The sequence below is a fragment of the Trichechus manatus genome, unplaced genomic scaffold (assembly GCF_000243295.1).
Source record: "Trichechus manatus latirostris isolate Lorelei unplaced genomic scaffold, TriManLat1.0 scaffold00015, whole genome shotgun sequence".
Classification (NCBI taxonomy): Eukaryota; Metazoa; Chordata; class Mammalia; order Sirenia; family Trichechidae; genus Trichechus; species Trichechus manatus.
The window spans coordinates 9,140,980-9,162,507 of NW_004443951.1; the positions used below are offsets into that span (position 1 = coordinate 9,140,980).

At 42.5% G+C, this 21,528-nt stretch overlaps 1 pseudogene; it reads left to right on the forward strand.

Moving 5' to 3' along the window:
* The first annotated feature begins 7,307 nt into the window (after window positions 1-7,307).
* On the forward strand, window positions 7,308-21,528 carry LOC101351569 (cytochrome P450 4A11-like; annotated as a pseudogene).

Below are 21,528 nucleotides of genomic sequence, written 5' to 3' on the forward strand. Positions count from 1 at the left end.
GTTTGATTCTAAGGAATTCTTCCTGAAATGTCTTTAATGTTTACTTCCTGAATTAAAGGCCTTAAATGTGACCATAGGGAGATAATTATGAAAAAAGTAAGTGTGAGGTGTAGTTGAAGAGCAGCTTGTCTTTGTTCTTTGCACTTACATGAATGCCCAGACACATACTCCACACTCTACCCACACACACAAGCACACAAAAACCTGGGAACACAGGAGGCAGCAGAGGGTTTTTGGAGAGCTGGACTGAGAAAGTGCAATGCATCAGGAGTGCCTGCGGGCCCTCCCATCCTTTAGCACTCTCCACATGTTAACTTATTCATCCTTCAAAACCCAACCCTTTGGTTTACTTCTTCCCTAGATGGTACAAGCCCACTATTCATTCTTCCGGTAATCCCTTATTATACTTTAATGTACCCATTTATTTTTATACCTTTACTTCCTAGACTGCAGACTCAATAAATATTTGTTGAATGAATATATAAGTGAACTAAAAAGCAATTATATGCAGTATTGAGGAAAGGGATTATTATCTGAACTGTACTCATTTTCTATGGCTACTGTAATAAATTACCACAAACTTAGTGGCTTAAAACAACAGAAATGTGTTGTCTCACAGTTATGGAGCCCAGATGTTTAAAATCAATATAATTGGGCTGAAATCACAGTGTCAGGAGGGCCACACTCTTTGAAAACTCTAGGAGAGAATCCATTCTCTGCCTCTCCCAACTTCTGGTAGCTGTCAGCATTCTTTGATTTGTGACCGCATCATTCCAGTCTTCAAGACCAGAATCTTCAATACTCTCTCAGCTCTGACTTCACATGGCCTTCTTTTCCGTATGTGTCAAAACTCCCTCTCAGTCCTCCTTATAAGGATACATGTGATTGCGTTGTTTGTTTGTTGTTAGGTGCTGTCAAGTCAGTTCCGACTCATAGTGAGTTTCAATCCATCTCCATGAAGGCCTTTCTCTTTTTTGCTGACCCTCTACTTTACCAAGCATGATGTCCTTCTCCAGGGACTGATCCCTCCTGATAACATGTCCAAAGTATGTGAGATGTAGTTCGGCCATCTTTGCTACTAAGGAGCGTTCTGGCTGTACTTCTTCCAAGACAGATTTGTTTGTTCTTTTTGCAGTCCATGGTATATTCAATATTCTTCGCCAACGCCACAATTTGAAGGCGTCAATTCTTCTTTGGTCTTCTTATTCATTGTCCAGCTTTCACATACATATAAGGCTGTTGAAAACACCATGGCTTCGGTCAGGCACACCTTAGTCCTTAAGGCGACATCTTTGCTTTTTAACACTTTAAAGAGTTCTTTTGCAGCAGATGTCCCCAGTGCATTGCATTAGGTCCACCCAAATAATCCAGGATAGTCTCCCATCTCCAAAGCCTTGATTTAATCACACCTGCAAAGACCCTTTTTCCAAACAATGTGGCATTTACGGTTTCCAGGGGTTAATACCTGGTATCATTGGGTGGTCATTATTCAGCCTACTGCAGTCCACCTTCTGTACCCCAAAGCTTGATATCCATCCCACATGCAAATACTTTCACTTCATCCTAACATCTCAAAATCTTCAGCCCATTACAGTATCAGCACAAGTCCAAAATCTCATCAAAAATAACATCAGCTCAAAACTACAGTAACACTTTTGTCAGACATATTTCTTATATTTGGGTGGGATACTTGATAATATGATGAGGACTGAAGCATGTCACATGCATAGGGCTAAGGCAGTGGTAGGAATTTTTTCCCTTAATAGATGTATGCATTGATCATAGCACAATCAAGGATATGATGCTCGTATTCATAGAAATAAAATCGTCAGCAGTAAAGTCTTAATTATACAGTTAATTGTGTAAATTTCTAGACTATAGGGGTAATAAAATGCTCCTAAAAGTAAAATTGTTGTAGGAGTATTTATTATGATGTTACTAGCATACTCAGCTAAGATGAACAGGGCAAAAAGTCCTGCTATATATTTAATGTTAAAGCTGGATACAAGCTCTGAGCCTCCTTCAGCCAAGTCTAATGAAGTTTAATTACTTTCTGCTAAAGTTGAAATAAATTATATTCTACCGTAGGTGGTCATGATGGGAAAATTAATCATAAATATTCTTGGGTAATTCTAAGGTAGATAGTGTAGATGACTCATTGCTTAATATAACTGATTAAAAAATGACTACTAAAAGTTACTTCATATGAAATTGTGCTACTGCTTGTAATGCACCAAATAAGGTGGTTTCTGAGTTTGAAGCACATCATGTTCATAGGCTGTGTTCATCCTATGAACCCAGTTAGGGTTGAAACTGATAAAGCTAGGCTTGATACTGATAGAAGAAATAATATCCCCAAGTTTATATTAATTAATGGATATGGTATAGGTAGACAATTCATATTGTTAATACTAAAGTAAGAAGTAAAATTAGTCCAATGATAAATATTAATATTGATGAAGATAATAGTCATAATGGTTCTCAAATAAACAGTTTACGTCACTGGTAATGGGGAGAGTAATAATACTAGGTTCTTTTCGAAGTTGTATATACCTAAAACTTTTTATTCAATTAATGTTAAGAAAGTGATGTCCAATAAAATAGGAATAATTACTAACCACTTGGTGTCAAGTCGATTCTGACTCATGGCAACCCTGTGAGTGTCAAAGAACTGTACTCCATAGAGCTTTCAATAGCTGATTTTTTTAGAAGTAGATTTCCTGGTCTTTCTTTCTGAGGCGTCTCTTGGTGGGCTTGAACCTCCAACCTTTCGGTTAGCAGCTGAGCACATTAACCGTTCGCATCACCAAGGGATTGCTGATTAATTTACAATAGAAGGTTAATTATAAGCATATTGTTAAAAACAGGAGTTACACCTCTCATTATAGTAGTTTAAGTTTTATGCAATTGTTAGGCTCTGCTACTTTAACAAGTTTTGGTTTTGGGTAGGGCTAGTGTTTATTAATTAGATTAAGATTATTTCAACTATTTAATATAAGACACATTTGAAAAGTCGGTTTTACTTTTCTTGTCATTTCTTAAGAATAGAAGCCTGTCACGAATGGTATATCTATTAGTATTAGGCTCCCCAAAATTAATGAAGATGTAGTAAAAGGTAGAGTTTTAAATAGTCCTCCTATTTTTAAATTTATTGTTCATTTAAATTATGAATAATGGATTGAGAGCATAAAATAATATAGCTTTAATGAATGCATGTATGCAGATATGTAAAAATGCTACGTATAGTTGATTAACGCCAATGTTGTTGTTGTCAGGTGCCATCAAGTTTATTATAACTCGTAGCGACCCTATGTACAACAGAACGAAACACTGCCCAGTCCTGCGCCATGCTCAAAATCGTTATTATGCTTGAACCCATTGTTGCAGCCACTGTGTCAATCCATCTCATTGAGGGTCTTCCTCTTTTTCGCTGACCCTGTACTTTACCAAACATGATGTCCTTCTCCAGGGACTTATCCCTCCTGACAACATGACCAAAGTATGTGAGATATAGTCTTGCCATCCTTCCTTCTAAGGACCATTCTGGTTGTACTTCTTCCAAGACAGATTTGTTCGTTCTTTTGGCAGTCCATGGTATATTCAATATTCTTTGCCAACACCACAATTCAAAGCTGTCAATTCTTCTTCAGTCTTCCTTATTCATGGTGCAGCTTTTGTATGCATATGATGCGATTGAAAATACCATGGCTTGGGTCAGGCGCACCTTAGTCTTCAAGGTGACATCTTTGCTTTTCAATACTTTAAAAAGGTCTTTTGCAGCAGATGTGCCCAATGCAATGTGTCTTTTGATTTCCTGACTGCTGTTACCATGGGTGTTGATTGTGGACCCAAGTAAAATGAAATCCTTCACAACTTCGAACCTTGCTCCATTTATCATGACGTTGCTTACTGGTCCAGTTATGAGGATTTTTGTTTTTTTTATGTTGAGGTGTAATCCATACTGAAGACTGTGGTCTTCAGTCTTCACCAGTGAGTGCTTCAAGTCCTCTTCACTTTAAGCAAGCAAGGTTGTGCCATCTGCATATTGCAGGTTGTTAATGAGTCTTCCTCAAATCCTGATGCCCCTTTCTTCTTCATATAGTCCAGCTTCTCGGATTATTTGCTCAGCATATAGATTAAATAGGTATGGTGAAAGGATGCAACCCTGACGCACGCCTTCCTGACTTTAAACCAAGCAGTATCCCCTTGTTCTGTCCAAAACAACTGTCCCTTGATCTGTATACAGGTTCCTCATGGCACAATTAAGTGTTCTGGAATTCCCATTCTTTGCAATGTTATTCGTAATCTGTTATGATCCACACAATCGAAAGCCTTTGCAGAGTAAATAAAATACAGGTAAACATCTTTCTAGTATTCTCTGCTTTCAGCCAGGATCCATCTGACATCAGCAATGATATCCCTGGTTCCACATCCTCTTCTGAATCCGACCTGAATTTTTGGCAGTTCCCTGTCAACATACTGCTGCAGCTGATTTTGAATGATCTTCAGCAAAATTTTACTTGTGTGTGATATTAATGATATTGTTCAATAATTTCCACATTCGGTTGGATCACCTTTCTTGGGAATAGGCATAAACATGGATCTCTTCCAGTCGGTTGGCCAGGTAGCTGTCTGCCAAATTTCTTGGCATAGACAATTGAGTACTTCCAGCGCTGCATCCATTTGTCAAAACATCTCAGTTGGTATTCTGTCAATTCCTTGAGCCTTGTTTTTCACCAATGCCTTCAGTGCAGCTTGGACTTCTTTTTTTAGAACCATCGGTTCCTGATCATATGCTACCTCTTGAAATGGTTGAATGTTGACCAATTCTTCTTGGTATAATGATTCTGTGTATTTCTTCCATCTTCTTTTGTTGTTTCCTGCATCGTTTAATATTTTCCCCATAGACTCCCTCACTACTGCAACTCGAGGCTTGAATTTTTTCTTCAGTTCTTTCAGCTTGAGGAATGCCAAGTGTGTTCTTCCCTTTTGGTTTTCTATCTCCTGCTCTTTGTGCATGTCATTACTTTACTTTGTCTTCTCGAGCCGCGCTTTGAAATCTTCTGTTCATTTCTTTCACTTCTTCATTTCTTCCTTTTGCTTTAGCTACTTGATGTTCAAGAGCAAGTTTCAGAGTCTCCTCTGACATCCATTTTGGTCTTTCTTTCTTTCCTGTCTTTTTAATGACCTCTTGCTTTCTTCATGTATGATGTCCTTTATGTCATTCCACAACTCATCTGGTCTTCTGTCATTAGGTTCAACACATCAAATCTATTCTTGAGATGGTCTCTAAATTCAGGTGGGGTATACTTTAGGTCCTACTTTGGCTCTCACGGACTTTGGCTCTCGTTCTAATTTTCTTCAATTTCAACTTGAACTTGCATATGAGCAATTGATGGTCTGTTCTGCAGTCAGCCCCTGGCCTAGTTCTGACTAATAATATTGAGCTTTTCCGTTATCTCTTTCTGCAGTAGTCGATTTGATTCCTGTGTATTCCATCTGGCGAGGTCTATGTGTATAGTCGCCATTTATGTTGGTGAAAAAAAGGTATTTGCAATGAAGAAGCCATTGGTCTTGCAAAATTCTATCATGCAATCTTGGGCATCGTTTCTATCACCAAGGCCATATTTTCCCACTACTGACCCTTCTTCTTTGTTTTCAACTTTTGCATTCTAATCACTAGTAATTACCAATGCATCCTGATTGCATGTTCGATCAATTTCAGACGGAAAATTTGGTAAAAATCTTCAATTTCTTCGTCTTTGGCCTTAGTGGTTGGTACATAAATTTGAATAATAGTCGTATTAACTCGTCTTCCTTGTAGGCATATGGATATTATCCTATTACTGACAGCATTGTACTTCAGGATAGATCTTGAAATGTTCTTTTTGAGATGAATGCAAATGCCATTTCTCTTCAAGTTGTCGTTCAGGCATTGTAGACCATATGGTTGTCCAATTCAAAATGGCCAACACCAGTTCATTTCAGCTCACTAATTCCTAGGATATTGATGTTTATGCATTCCATTTCATTTTTGACTATTTCCAATTTTCCTAGATTCATGCATTGTACATTCCACATTCTGATTATCAATGGATGTTTGCAGCTGTTTCTTCTCATTTTGAGTCCCACCACATCAACAGATGAAGGTCCCAAGAGCTTGACTCCATCCACGTCATTAAGGTCAACTCTACTTTGAGGAGGCAGCTCTTCCCCAGTTGTCTTTTGAGTGCCTTCCAAACCGGGGGTCTCATCTTCCGGCACTATATCAGACAATGTTCAGCTGCTATTCATAAGGTTTTCACTGGCTAATTCTTTTCAGAAGTAGACTGCCGGGTCCTTCTTCCTAGTTTGTCTTAGTCTGGAAGCTCAGCTGAAACCTGTCCACCATGGGTGACCCTGCTGGTATCCGAATACCGGTGGCAAAGCTTCCAGCATCACAGCAACATGCAAGCCCCTGCAGTACGACAAACTGACAGACGCAAGAGGGAATGCCAGTAGTTACTGTTATTAAGTGTAGTTAACTTGAAGTTAAGAAAGTAACAATTTTTAAAATATTATTTTGCGTTAAAGCATAGATTGCAGAAAGTAATATAGTAAGGCTTCTAAGCAGAGTATAAATGTTGAGGTGCATAATTATTTTCCATTAGAGGATGAAAGTGAATTACTAAAAATATTCCTGCTACAACTATAGTGCTTGAGTAAAGTGGGGCTGAAACTGGTATAGGACCTGCTGTGGCTAATGGAAATCAGGGATGTCATCCAAATTGATCTTATTTTTCAAGTTGCAGCAAAAGTGAACCTATTAATGGAAAAAGATCATAATTAAGATTAAGAAAAATACATGTTGAAATTCACGTAGTTGAATGGAGAAGAAACCATGCTATTGATATTGTGAAACCAACGTTTCTAATGCAAATATAAAAAATTTCTTGAAGAACTGCTATATTAGCATCTATTCATCTATATAGTCTCCAATTAATAGAAATTATATAATTCTTACTTCTCCTCATCCAATAAATAGTTAAAAGAGGCTGTTAGTATTGTAATAAGTAATAAAGTAAATATGTAAAGAGTTGGTTACTATTGGGGTCTGAATGTATGTATCATACTGAGAATTTTCATGTTTGAGCATGTAATAAAAAGTACTACTAGGATAAACATTGAAATGCAGCAGATAATACTGCAAATTCCTCAGTCAGGACTCATTTCTGTTTTGTTTTTAGCGTTGTCCTGGCGCCTAGCATACCGACTGGCACATAGTAGGTGCTCATTAAATATTTGTTGAAGAAAAAAAAGTGGGGAAAATGGATAAGTACATGGCCATTATCATGCTCAACTGGTAAAGCTTTTCTCTCACTGTTTCCCAGGGTGGATCCTCCACTGTTAGACAATTATTCCAGAGCTGAGCTCTAAGTGCAACCCTTGCCTTTCACCTCCCCACAGGTGGGCAGGACAACCTCCTTGGACTACAAGGATGGTCAGCGGCAGTCAGGGATGGTCAGGGACAGTCAGACAGTCAGTGATCCTGCAGTAGCTTCACTGTGAGTGTCTCTGTGCTGAGCCGTACTGGATTCCTGGGCAATATCTTAGGGTTCCTCCAAGTAGTCACCCTGTTCAGCCTGGTTCTACTGCTGCTCAAGGCAGCCCAGCTCTACTTGCACAGGCAGTGGCTACTCAAAACCCTCCAACATTCCTGGTGCCTCCCTCCCACTGGCTGTTTGGGCACAAGCAGGAGGTAGTAAGAAGTGGGTGAGGGCAGTAGGAATGGAGGGAGGGCTGGGGCTGAGAGCTTGGCCAACAAAACCATTGGACAAAGTCTTGGTGTGTTATGAGCACCTGGCGCCCCCAGGTATAGCCAGCATACTTTCAGGTGTCAGCTCCTCACTCCCAGCAACAAGGAGCTCACACTGCCCCAAGAAGCTATCCTATTCTTGGTCAGCTTCCTCAGATACTCCTTCCTGTGTAGATCTGAAGTCCATCCTGACCACTCTGCAGAGCTGGAGGACGATAGTCATTCCTTCCTGAGTCTCCTCCTCTCCAGGCTGAGCAGCCCCAGCAGCCTCGGCTGTTCTCAAAGAAGAAGGCTTCTAGATGCTTTCCCGCCCCATCTATTCAATCCCTTGACTCGTTTACCTAGCTCTGCCATAACAAAAATACCACAAGTGGTGCAGCTTCTGCTGGATCACTAACTATCTGAGTGTCCCTGACCAACAGCCTCAACTGTTTTCAAAGAACAAGGCTTCTAGATGTTTCCCTGTCAAAATTATCCCATCCCACCCTCCCTGCCTGCCCCTGAGCTTGCTCAGGAACACAGAAATGGGTCTGCCGGGACCCGTGTTCCAGGGCATTTGTGGTCTATAAAAGAGACAGATATGAAACCTAATAAGGTGTCAGGGCAGAGGAAGAAGATCACTCTGCCAGGGTGGGGCAAAGTCAGGTGTAGGGGAACAAGTGTCTAGGGACTGAGGGGTATTCTGGAATGTGGGATACTTAATGCTGAAACTGTGACAGTCCCAGGCAAACATGAGGGGAAAGACCTCCAGGATGGCCCCCAGGTGAGGGCTATTGACTTTCGAGTTGCGCCATTAAACAGAGTCTGTTTACCTGCCCCCTCTCCTGCCCTCGCCCACAGTCCTGGGCTGTGAGCACCCTGGAGCCCAGCATATCAGTCTCCTCCCTTTACCCGAGAGCCCAGCATGGAGTCCGGCACAGAGGGGATGCTCAGTCCGGATGTGTGGAGTGACAGAAGGAAGGAGGGACAGGAGCAGCTTCTGGGTTGTGGGAGAGACAGTGCCTCCTCATCCCAGCACTGGCAGCCCTGAGCCCTGAGGACTAAGGGCAGCCAATAAAGCAAGGGCCGCCGTATGGAGAGGGGCTCACCAAGGACTAGTTATTGAACAAACATCAGGAGGAAGTGGGGTTGCAGAAAGCTGAGGCTTCTCTTTTCTCAAAGAAGGAGGTAACAGGATTATCAGCAGAGTGGAGCAAAAGATGGGAACTGTTCAATCTGGCCACAGGCAAACAGCCAAAGCCCAGTTTGTTCATATAAATTGTGGTACTAATGACTTCCAGATTATTTGACGATTTTTAGATACTATGATCTTTTTTTGATGCAGTTGTCTCTAGCTGATTGATGCCCCTTTTTGTGCTATGATGTGACATTTAAAAAAAAAAAAGATCAACAACAGTTGCCTTCATGTTCATTCCAACTCCTGGAGACCCCATGTTCCTCTCAGTAGAACTGTGCTCATAGGGTTTTCAATGGCTGACTTTTTTGGATGTAGATTGCCAGAACTTTCTTCCAAGGAACCTCTGGGTGAGCTCAAATCTCCAACCTTTCACTTAGCAGCCAAACATGTAAACCATTTGCACCATCCTGGGATTCCATGATTTGACATAAGGAATGACTAAAACTATTCAGTGATTTTCCCATTACACTGATGGCCATTGGATGATTTGTAGATCCATTAAGTAAATAATTTCTATTAACAGTAATAAAAATATTCATAGTGCTGAATCATTTCTCAGCTTCTACTGGCCTAATAACAATTTTAGCCAAATTTTTTTAGCTCTTATAACACTGTCTGAGATTTTTATTTATTCAATACCTCTATTTTTGGCTAAGTCATAAGTTCAAATGACACAAGTAATTAGGTTGAACCTAATCTTTCAGGCCAGATGTCAGGTGACACAACATGGCAATTAAGCATGTGGGCTCTGTTGCCAAGCTACCAAAGTTCACAGCCCACCTCTGCCACTTAACTTTAAATAACTTCTACGCCTCTGTTTACTTATTTATAAAACGAGGATGATGATGATAATTATAGTAGTGAAATGAATTATTCTTAAGTTGAGAATGGTGCCTGGCATGGAGCAAGGGCCACAATCACACTATAATTTGTATGAGTAACAATAATGTTTCTGCCTGTGACAGTTTAGCATTTAGTATGTTTAACAAACTCACCCCCTTAATAAAGTGAAATACAACAGGGACTGTGAAAAGGGGAGCCTACAACTTTGGGATTCAAACAGGCCCAACAGCCCCTATAGCCCCTTCTTTCCCCCATGGCCTTTCTCTTATCACGGTCCCCCACAACACCTGACAAATGCCTGTGCTGGCCCCCATTATTACCTGCCCATGTGTTTGCCCTGTGTCTCCTTCGGGGCTGCTGCTCTCAGAAGCAACCAGGTGAGGACAACTCTGGCGGAGCACTGCTTGGCATGGGTGGACATACCTGGGAGGCCAGATGGGCACTGGGTATTTGCCTACAGGGTTGCCACCACTGTTGCCATGGACACCATCTCCTCCATAAGAGTCCCAATCTACTCCAGCTTGACCTGCTCAGGGACAGGAGCAGGTGGTGGAAGCCCCAGCAGGAGGGCTGTAAGGCCAGTGGGTACCAAAATGACCCAGAGATGAGAATGGACAGATAAAACAGAAGTTAGTTCCTTAGGATCCCAGAAGGAAACCAATGGCAGTGCCCAGGAGGCAGAATTTGGGGGTAGCTGACTGGCTTGGGTACCAAGCAATCAGAAAGGAGGCACTCTATAGTGCTGGAACAGGCTCCCCAGACCCCTGCTGGGCAGGCATGTGAAGTGTCCTGTAGGATGAGCCAAAGTAGCTGAAGTGGTAAGAGGCTCCCAATGGGAATATATCAGGGAAAATGGCAGGGTAGGTAATTTGAAGGGTCTGTCTCTGCACAGAAACATTTAAATATCAAGCAAAAACTGTCTGAAACAACTTTGTCAGAACTCTGGAAAACAGTTAAGGATTTACAGCAACCAAGCAAATGCTGAATCAAGAAAAATACAACTTTAAAATGGTAGGAAACTTTATGATGTTTTTATATGCCCTCCTCCCCACCTCCCTGTCTTGGCAGTTGTCTTAAAGATGGCAGCCCGCATTCCCAGAGTGGGACCTTGGTCCCTGCTTCCAGAGGGAGCAAAACAGACCTTATTCTCAAAGAATTGTGTTAGCTTGCTCTAACCTGCTTGAGGGCAATCTGAAAGACTGATACAAGGCACTTACCTTTGTTTCACCTAACTTTAAACTCACTCAGGGCAGAAAAGCAACTGGTGTTCTTCTAAAACATTGTAAGGCAAGCAAATAATATGCAGGTGTCTGGGAGAAAAGATTACAATTAGGATAAACAATACAGGACCAAAAGCCTGGGAGGAAAAGCTGAAGATAGAGTTTCTTTGTGAAATCAGGGCATTCAAAAGTGCCCATGTATACTGAGGAATTTAGAAAGCTACACACATACTGAGGGCAAGACGCATGCTCAGGTAATTTGTAGACCCATTAAGTAAACCGTTTCTATTAACATAAATATTAACATCTTTTTTTTTTTTTTTTTTTGGTTGTTGTTTTCTTACCTCTGGCCTTCTGTGGGCTCAGCACAAGCAGGAACTGAAGACCAAGGCAGATTTGTAAGTAGCCTAAGCATGGAAGGAATGCCCCAGCACAGTCAATCTGTAAAGACAAAACTAAAAACCAAACCCATTGCCATCAAGTCAATTCTGACCCACAACGACCCTACAAGACAGAGTAGAACTGCCCCATAGGGTTTCCAAGGCTGTAATTTTTACAGGTAAGAAGCCCTGCTGCAGCAATGGATAAATGCCCGGGTACTAACTGAAAGGTCAGTGGTTCGAACCCATCAGCTGCTCTGTGGGAGAAAGATAATGGCAATCTGCTTCTGTAAAGACTTACAGCCTTGGAAATCCTATGGGGTAGTTCTACTCTGCCCTATAGGGTGGCTATGAGTCAGAATCAACTCTACAGCAATGCGTTTGCATTGGTTTTGGGAATCTTTACAGAAGTAGACTGCCACATCTTTCTCCCAGGAGTGGCTGGTGGATTCAAACCACCAGTCTTTCAGTTTGCAGTCAAGTACTTAACCACTGCACAACCAGGGCTTCTTCTGCAAAGACTGGGAGAGTTTATTTACTTTTTCCTTCCTTCCTTCCTTCCTTTATGCCTTTCTTCCTTCTATCTTTCTTGCATTCGCTCATTTGTTCTTGTTCTTTCTTTCTGTCTCTTCCCTGAAGTACAAGGAAATCTTTGACAAAACGCTAGCTGAACATAAGATAAAAGAACAGAGACTTCAAAGACCACACATGTCAAGAAACACAGACTTTACCAAAAAACCTAATAGCTATAGCCCATAACAAGCAACAAAAACAAACCTTGAAGAGAGGGAAGAATCTGATTTCCAGAATTACCACAATATAATATTCAAGCTATCTGGTTTTCAACTAAAAACTACAAAACCTGCCAAGAAATAAGAAAATATGGCCCATTTACAAAAGAAGTGAACAGAAACTGCCTCCAAGGAAGCACAGACATCGGATTTACTAGACAAAGACTTTAAATCAACTTTCTTAAGTGTACTCAAAGAGTTTAAGGTAACTGGAACATTGTGTGACAAATACAGATAATCAAATAGAGAGTATCAATAAAAAGATATAAATTATAAGAAGAAACCAGCAGAAATTCTGAAGCAAAAAGTACAATAATTGAAACAAAAAACTCACTTAATGACTTCAGTAGCAGATTTGATCAGACAGAAAAAGAAGCAGTGGACTTTAAGACGGATCAATTGAAAGTGTTATGTGGATTACATAATGTAAATCTGTAAAACAAAATTTATACAATATGCTGTCAATCTCTGAACATTTATTAAACATCTAAAAATGTAAGGTTTTGGAGGCAGTTTTGAGTGAGGACCCATAGCTCAACTCAATACAGGTATAGAATCTGGCCTTAGACCAAGATCTGGAGAGATAGCAATAGTGTGGATCAGAGAAGAGGTCATCAGAAACAGACACAAAATCCTAATTTCTGCTGATAGATCCAGAGCTACTCACCCTGCAGCCACCCTACCCTTTACCCCTATTCCAAGCAATGGGCCTAAAAAGAAAGTTTTTGTTGGTTTGTATCTCCCTCTGTTACAGTTCCAAAAAAACCAAGAACTCCAACAGTTTCTTAAATGGGTAGAGAAATTCCCCTGTACCTGTCCTTGCCAGCTGCAGAGGAGCAAAGTATTTGTTCTAGTCTATGATCCTGACTACATGAAGGTTACTCTGGGGAGATCAGGTGAGAGTGAATCCCACATACTGTCTGGAGTAACTCTTCCCATCTATGTACATGGCCCTGGGTCCCTAAAACTCCTGGAGTGTGCAGTTCAACAACTATTATCTAAACACTCTACCAACCATCCTCCTAGCTCACAACCCAGCCTAAGGACAACCATAATCACTTAGTGTTGGACATTATAGACATCTGTGTAGGGCTGAATTTTTTTTTAAACCAAATTGAGATGTTCTGTTACATAGAATGCTACAGATCTGAAAGACAAGTTTTTTTATCCATACTGAGGTGGGTCTGGTACTCACATTTTTGTCTGTCATTTGTTACGGGATGGCAAAGCCAACACAAATTGTAGAAAAGCCACAAGGCTTCTGTCTTATTGTTTGGTATGAGGACATAGCCTATATTTCTGGCCCGTTCAGCATCCTACACCTGTGGGTTTCTGATGAAGGTTCACTGAGGCTGCCTTCATGAGCTCACACTGACTTCAGGACAGAAATTAGTAGAAGATGGGAGGTAAGTGGATGATGGCTTGGCACAGATAACCAGTTGACAATCATCAAGAAATGATGGCTGCCAATGGTCTGGACCACAGCTGTCTCCTAGAGGATGTCTTATCTGGTGCCCTCCACTCTCTTCCTAATGTCCTTCCTTATCTTTCAGGTCCAAAGTCTTATTATAGCTGTAGACTCCTGTCCCTGGATTGGTACATATGTGTTACTAGGACTGTGACCCCCTCTCCAGTTAGGTTTGTCATGAGCAACTTCTCTGGCTCACAGGGAACAATGCCAAGCCACAACTGTCACCACACCCATCCCTAAATCAAGCTTTATTTCTCTTTTCTATCTGACCCTGATTCCTTCTTCTTGCTGATGAGATACCCCTGAAGCTCAGCTTCGTCCACATTTTTTTCTCAACACTCTCCTAACATCACAGTCTGACACCTATTTAAGACGTGTCCCTCAACTCTCTTTTTCAACTTTTATCTCAGAGCTGTCATAATGATACCCTATGTACCAGTCAAATTTGGAAATTACATTCTGGAAATGTGACAATTTTCCCAACCTTTGCACAATGTGCCTTCAGCTGGGTTTCTCCCCCTAGGCCACTTGGTCCCTCCCAAATTGTCTCCAGTAGTCCCTCTGATCCTGTCTTCCCAACACACACGTACACACCCATCTCTGGCCCCGGGTAGTTTGCTTCTGTTGAATGGGCAGACATGGTTCCAGCACCAGCAGATGCAGACTCCAGCCTTCCACTACGACATCCTGAAGACTTACGTGGGGCTCATGGCTGACTCCATCCAAGTGATGCTGGTAAGCAGGTCACTCTCTCTCTCTCTGTGTCTCACCTCAACACACATCCTCCCTCAAGAACCCTGCATGCACTTAACAACATACACTTACACTCACACAGTCTACTCTCAAGCACTTGTGTCCCAGGGATGTTCAACAGACGCAGCCACACATAATGACCCTCTCAGACTCACAGACATGCACATCACCCTGTATTAATGAACATACCTCTTGTCAAGTACTTAGACACATAACTTGTAAGCCAGGACCTATTTGCTGTCACAGACACTCACTATCACCCACCCTGTGCTCAGTACCACACAGAAAAAAGGATTCAGGCAAACTCGATGACACATACACACATATTTAGACACATCAAGACATATCTAGCAGACATACACAGGCCTACACTCGTACGCACACTTGTACATATGCCTAAATATACTGGGTTTCCAGACCTTAGAAAGAAACTTCCCTCTCATATTGGCATAACTGTGACTGAAATCCCTTCTAGCTCTTACCAAAAAGCAGAGTCTCAGACCACTGCTGTAAGATCAATGTTCCCCAAAAGTGGGTGGAATGGGTGAGGACCTAGCCATCATCTTGGATCTGAAGTTTGTTTATCATCAAAAAAGAGAGAGTATGGTCTATCCAAAGACCCCTTCTCTGCCCACTTCCATGTCTTCAGCACAGTAGACTATAGGAATAGTCAATGCCACTGGGACAGCAGTACAAGGTGCCCTTGGCTGGCCTAGGCAATGCTAGATTCACTGGTGGAGATGACATCCCAGGATAACTCCCAGATGCTCTCTTCTGGGTTCAGGGCTTCTACAAGGGTTTGAGTCACTCCATGGAGCAAAATGTACACTGGGTCTACATTCTCATGGCTTCCCATCAGGATTCTGATTTTTCATCTGACTTGGCTCAGCAAAAGTTGCTGAATGATAAGGAATCAAAGTACCTGATGTCCCTTCCTTGGGGGTCCCAATATGGTCCCTTAGGTTTATCTTGCCTTGATATATTTGCTTCCTAAACTTGGGGTTCTACCCTCCTCAGGTCTGCCTCAGCTCTTAGAACACCAAAGAGTTCCCCTACTCATTAGCTTCAGAAAAATAATGCTTTCTGGTTAACCCAAAGGTGGTTATAATCATAAATTGTTCCTAAAGTTCAAAACTTGATTCAGATTATTATGAGAAGATATGTTTAAACTTATAATAAAAACCTGCGAGAAAAAATAGACATCACTTTACAAACATTTGATTTATAGTCATAGTTTGCTACAATGTATCTACTTTAGAAAGTGAGGGATTCCAAACAGTACATCTAGGGAGACAGAAAAGAGGCTTCCCTCCTCTTCAGTCTCTTCTGCATTTCTCCCTTCCAGAAGTACCAATCCTATATCTAGGCCATTGGGTACCTGAACGACCGGTTTTATTCTCGTATGACGAATGCCTTCTACCAGATCAACATCATCTACAGGATAAACCTGATGGCTGCTGACCCACAGAGCCTGCTAGCTCACCCATCAGTACACAGGTCTTAGGTCCTCCTCCATGGAAGCCCCCCCCCACAAAGGAATCTTCCTTGACCCCTCTGGCAGAGCCAGACCCCTTAGTGCCCCTACAGGACCTGGTACACACCAGGGTGGATACATCTCCGTGGAAGTGAACGGACACTGAGGTATGTGCCAGGCACTGTGCCAGGGGTTTACATGTGTCATCATAATTGGTGATAGTTTATGAGACCTAATCCCAGGAGACATTCAAGCAGAAGCTACAAGGGCTCCACTAGTCAAGAGACCAGACTCGCAATCACATATGCTAGAGTTGTCATCTCTGACCCATGCCCAACCCCACACTATTCCCAAGCTCCACCTTAGTCATGCCTAGTATTCAGTTGGGACTAGGTGGGCAGATGGGGCTACTGTGGGTGTCTGTGACCGGTGTTCCTAGAGTTCTCACCTCCCACTGGTAACCACTGTGCTTGGACAGACGAAGTGATCGAGCTGAGGAAGGCTTGCCTGCAGGAGGAGGGAGAGCTGGAAAAGATCAGAAAGAAGAGGCAGTTGGATTTCCTTGACATCCTCCTATGTGCCACAGTGAGTGTGGGAGGGGACTGAGGCTTTTCCCAAAAGAGTAGGGCCTGGGGGCAAACCCCATACTCTTCCCATGGCTTCCCCTGGATGGAGAACAGAAACAGCCTTTTCGACAAGGACCTTCATGCCAAAGCAAACACATTCATGTTTGAGAATAATGACACCACAGCCAGTGGCATCTCCTGGATCCTCTAGCCTGGCTGTGCATCCCAAGCATCAGCAGAGGTACTGAGAGGAGATGCAGAGCCTCTTAGGGGATGGAGCCTCCATCATATGGTGAATGCTCAAGAGATTGGAGGGCCCTGCCTCACAGTAAAAGGAGAAGCCTCTTGGTCTGTCCAGGGCCTGCCCACACCTTGGGCTGAGATTTATCTCAGGAACCACCTGGACCAGATGCTCTACACCACCATGAACATCAGTGAGGCTCTATGACTCTACCCACTGGTGCCAAGTGTTGGCAAAGTGCTCGGCAAGCCCACTACCTTCCCTGATGTTTGTTCATTACTCAAAGGTATGAACTTCACCACACTCACTAACCTGTCTTCTCTATAAGCACAGATTGAAGATGTGGGAAATGCCTGTGTTCTTGAGCACTTCCTGAGCCTCCGTGGGTCTTGTCTTCTCATCAGTAAAATGGATACTTACTAAGTAGTTAGGACGAGTTATATGCATAGTGTGGCCTAGAGCTAGACAACAGCAAAAGTTCAATAAATATCAGTGCCCTTTCCTATTCATAAAGAGCATTTTCAATTGTGGGAGGTTGGCCTAAATGATCAGTAATGTTACTTTCAATTCTAATATTCCACAGGAATGGATCCTAAGCCTCTAACATTCTCCAAAGTTAACCTTCCATCATCTTAAGATCCATCGCCTTATAACACTACAGTTCATTCCAATCTGGCGATTCTAGCATTCCATGCTCCATTTCCTGACTCCAAGATTACAGAACTCAGATGTCCATCATGCCTTCGTTTTTGCATCTTTTCTAACATCCCTCATGTTTGATGAAATCTTTCAGAAATTCCATTGCATTAAAAGTATAGGACTATATACATGCCAGTTTATATGATGGTGACTCAATCCATGCAATCTTCTCCACAAGGAGATGTTAGTCAGTGAATGTGTCTCTGGACATTATTCCTAAAGTTAAATTCCCTGGTATGTGGATGGCTAGAGAATCATAGAGAGGTGGGGGAGATGTTGTCCCTTCCTTATGCAGCTTTTGGCAAATGAGGGAGATCAGAACATCCAGTGTCATGTGTCAGGTGGGGTCAAGTCTCTGAGGGGCCCTCAGGATATTCACATATTTCACATTTCTGGTGTTCTTTTGTCAGTTGTCAGGATTCTTAGAGGGTGGGCTTTCTTTTCCCACATCCTCAGTCAAACCTACTGTCTTTTCTACTTCACTCACCAATCTGCCTCCTACTTCATCAAGGAATAGTTTGCATTGGTTTTGATTGTATGTCTTGTATGTCTCAACTGTTCAAGCCATATACCTGAAAGGTTAGGTTTGTTAGAGGGAAGTTTTATACTATTTTTGTAGTCTGTTCAAACATAATCTTTCACTGCAAGCTAATGTTCACATACCCATGACCACTTTCCCAGTTGGCAAATTTCTTCATATAAAGCGGGATCTATATACCCCATGAACTTACACATACAGTCCATGTAGTCCAACTTTGGCACCAAAGCCTTAAAATGAAGACAATAAACTGCTTTTAAGAGAAAACCCACTGTTTTTATATAAAACATAACATTTAAAAGGTTCCTGGTGTTTAGTATATAAAGCACACTTGAAATGACTATTCGGCTAAACTGGACAAGTATACTCCAAAATGGGTGCTGTGAAAATTCTCAAATGTCCCAAGATATACAAATGGCCACAAACTTCCAAGTGTTTAGGAGAAACAAATATGTGATAAATCCATAATTCTGTGAATTCTTCAATTAGTAAATCAACTGTCATAAAACTGGCTTTAGCAAATTGTCTTTCCAGGATTTGGTTTCCCCTCAATTTATTGCTTCCTCCTTGACATTGGCTAAGGAGCCCTGCTGGTGCAGTGGTTAAGCGCTTGGCTGCTAACCAAAAGGTCCGCAGTTCAAACCCACCAGATGCTCCGCAGGAGAAAGTTGTGGCAGTCTGCTTCCATAAAGATTATAGCCTAGGAAACCCTCTGTGTTTGGTTTGGTTTTGTTTTTTGACATTGACTGCAGATCGTGTTGCCACTACGAGATGGCAACAGAAACATGAGTAGCTAAATTTAAAAAACCAAACCCATTGCCATTGTGTCAATTCTGACTCATAGTGACCCTATAGGACAGAGTAGAACTGCCCCATAGGGTTTCCAAGGCTGTAAATCCTTATGGAAGTAGATTGCCACATCTTTCTCCCAAGAAGCACCTGGTGGGCTTGAATCCCCTACCTTTTGTTTAGCAGCCAAGCACTAAACCACTGTGCCACCAGGGCTCCATAGCTAAATTACTACATCAGAACTAATATTTTATTTAATTCCTTTCTATTTTGTTCAATTCAATTAAAATAATTCAATTATGAACGTATTTATTAAGATTTTATTCTGTGTGCCAATTCTTGTGCTGGGAGATAGAAACGCAGATATAAAAGACAGTTGAAATTGACTCGATGACAATGGGTTTTTTTTATCCCTACCACTAAGAGTTTTCTGTCAAGGACAAAAGCGTATTCTACAGAAATAAATAGCTGTAGGTGAAGACGTTCATTCATTCATTCATTCATTCACTTGTTGAGCAGTTTATTGAATGGTGCCATGTTCCTGGCTCTGTCCTAGGCACTGGACTCGATATGTCCTTGAAAAAGACAGTAATGATGTCTTTGGGGGCCAGCAGAGGGAGAGAAAAAACTGGGAGAGGGGATGTGGGAAGGCTGTTCATTTCAACTGAGCCTTTTTCTAGTCATTGTAGTTATACACACTTTCTGCACATCTGTTGTATTTTAAACACACTCAACAAAACTAAACAAATAAACATATGTCAGTAAAGGGGCAAGGCCCCGAAGCCGTGCCTCTGTGATGTGCTGTGGGGTGAGTGATGTGCCTGGTCATTACCATGAGACCTGAGGCAAAGTTTCCATTGGGTTCCCTTGTGTTTACTATATTTACAATGTAAGTGTGTGTTACAATGTAAAAATATTACCAGTTATGGGGGATAAATGAAATTTCTAGAAAAGACTAGATGCTCACTAATATTTAGTTGAATGAATGAGTGAACTCTAGAATACATGCACAATAAGCATTTATAGACACAGATGTCTACATGGCACTGCCCTTTGGCGAATGTCTATGTTGGTCCCATTCCCCTTCTAACCTATAAGCCTCCGCAGAGTAGGGAGGCACAGTGACTCCTCAAATCAGCCTGAGGAGAGCAGTGCCTTTCCCATCTGGACTGGCTGAAGATCCTACTCTCCTTGAAACTGCATTCCGAACCTTAGGGCCAGCAGCTTCAGGATGATGCAGATGCCCTCTTGGAGTGCAGATTCAGTGGGGCGTCTTGATGGGCAGTGCAAGGGGTGCAGGGAGATCTCAAAACGCAGCAAGCAGAGGGACGTGACCACCTTCATCTTGTTCATGGAAAACTGCTGCCAGATGCATTTCCTGCGGTCAGCACAGAAAGGGGCCTCGAGCTCTGGGGTGTCCAGAGAACACCAGACTTGCCCTCAAAGAACAAGCAGCAGATCTGATGAAATTGGTGCTCTTAGTGGCAAACCAAAATTGATAACTAGTTTTGTATCAATCATTGGATAATCAATTAACTAATCTGGGTTTAAGAAACAGATTCTGGGAGTGTGGTAAGGGTCCCAGACTGAGGAGATTCACATTGGGTGATCTGGCTTGGTGATCTCTCCTGTAATGACTCACACATCCCTCACTTCCCAGAGAGGGATGGGACTATGATAAGGGAACATGGAAGGTCCCTGGAGCTGTTCCCTGTGTTAGGATCACACCACTCACTACCAGGGCATGCTGGACCTCTCCTTACCTGGGCTCTGCAGAATGAAAAAATCCAAACCCATTGCCACTGAGACGATTTCGACTCATAGCAACCCTATAGGACAGAGTACAACTGCCTCATAGAGTTTCCAAGGAGCGGCTGGTGGATTCGAACTGCTGAACTTTTTGGTTAGCAGCCGAGCTCTTAACCGGGACATCCCAGGGCTCTCATAAAGGCAAAGGGGTGGAAAAGTGTCAGGGCTGAAAGACGTAAATGGATAAGACATTGCTTAAACACCTGTCAGTCCTGGAAGCTGGGTCCTAGGGCTCATCTTCCATAGCTCCCATAGATCCCGACCACACCTGTTCTTGAATCCCAAGGAAGGAGATACCTTGGGGACAGGCCATATAACACCATTCCTATGGAGGGCAGAGATGTGCAGATAGCTCAGGCTGCCTGTGGGCACAGCAAGGGCTGGTGACCAGGGGTACTGCTGGGCCATGCCCACTTCCTCACAATGCCAGAATTCCATGTGTCACCTAACTAGGTCCACACTCCCTGCCTGAACACTGACAATGACAGAGAGCTCACTACCACACTCAACTCATCAAAGTGCATTTCGTCCTCATCACATTCAGTTCCTGTAGTCCCTTGCTGCCCTTTCCCAGATTTATTACAGGCCCAAGCCTCCTCTCCCCATCATGCTCTGAGTCTGTTGCTCTCAGGATGGCCTGCCCTCTACAAGGAGCTCTCACTCTTGTGGAAGTTCACAGCTTTGGAATAGTCAGTCACATAGATGTTTAGGAAGTCAACAAACCAAACCAAGGGATAGACATAATTGGAACTGGTGGGACCAGGACAGGACCTTGTCCAGACTTCCCATTTGCTGAACCTGAAATGGTTACATGAACCTGGCATCACCAGCTTGGTCCCAAGTCCCAGGGCAGGGAAGGGAGGAGGCCACTCAGTGGATCTGGGAGCTTCCTTCTCTCCTCTGCCTCCCAACTCCAACCAGTCCCCAATCCTCAAAATCTCTGTGCTCTGCCCCCTCTGCAGCCCCAGAGCCGCTTGTGTAA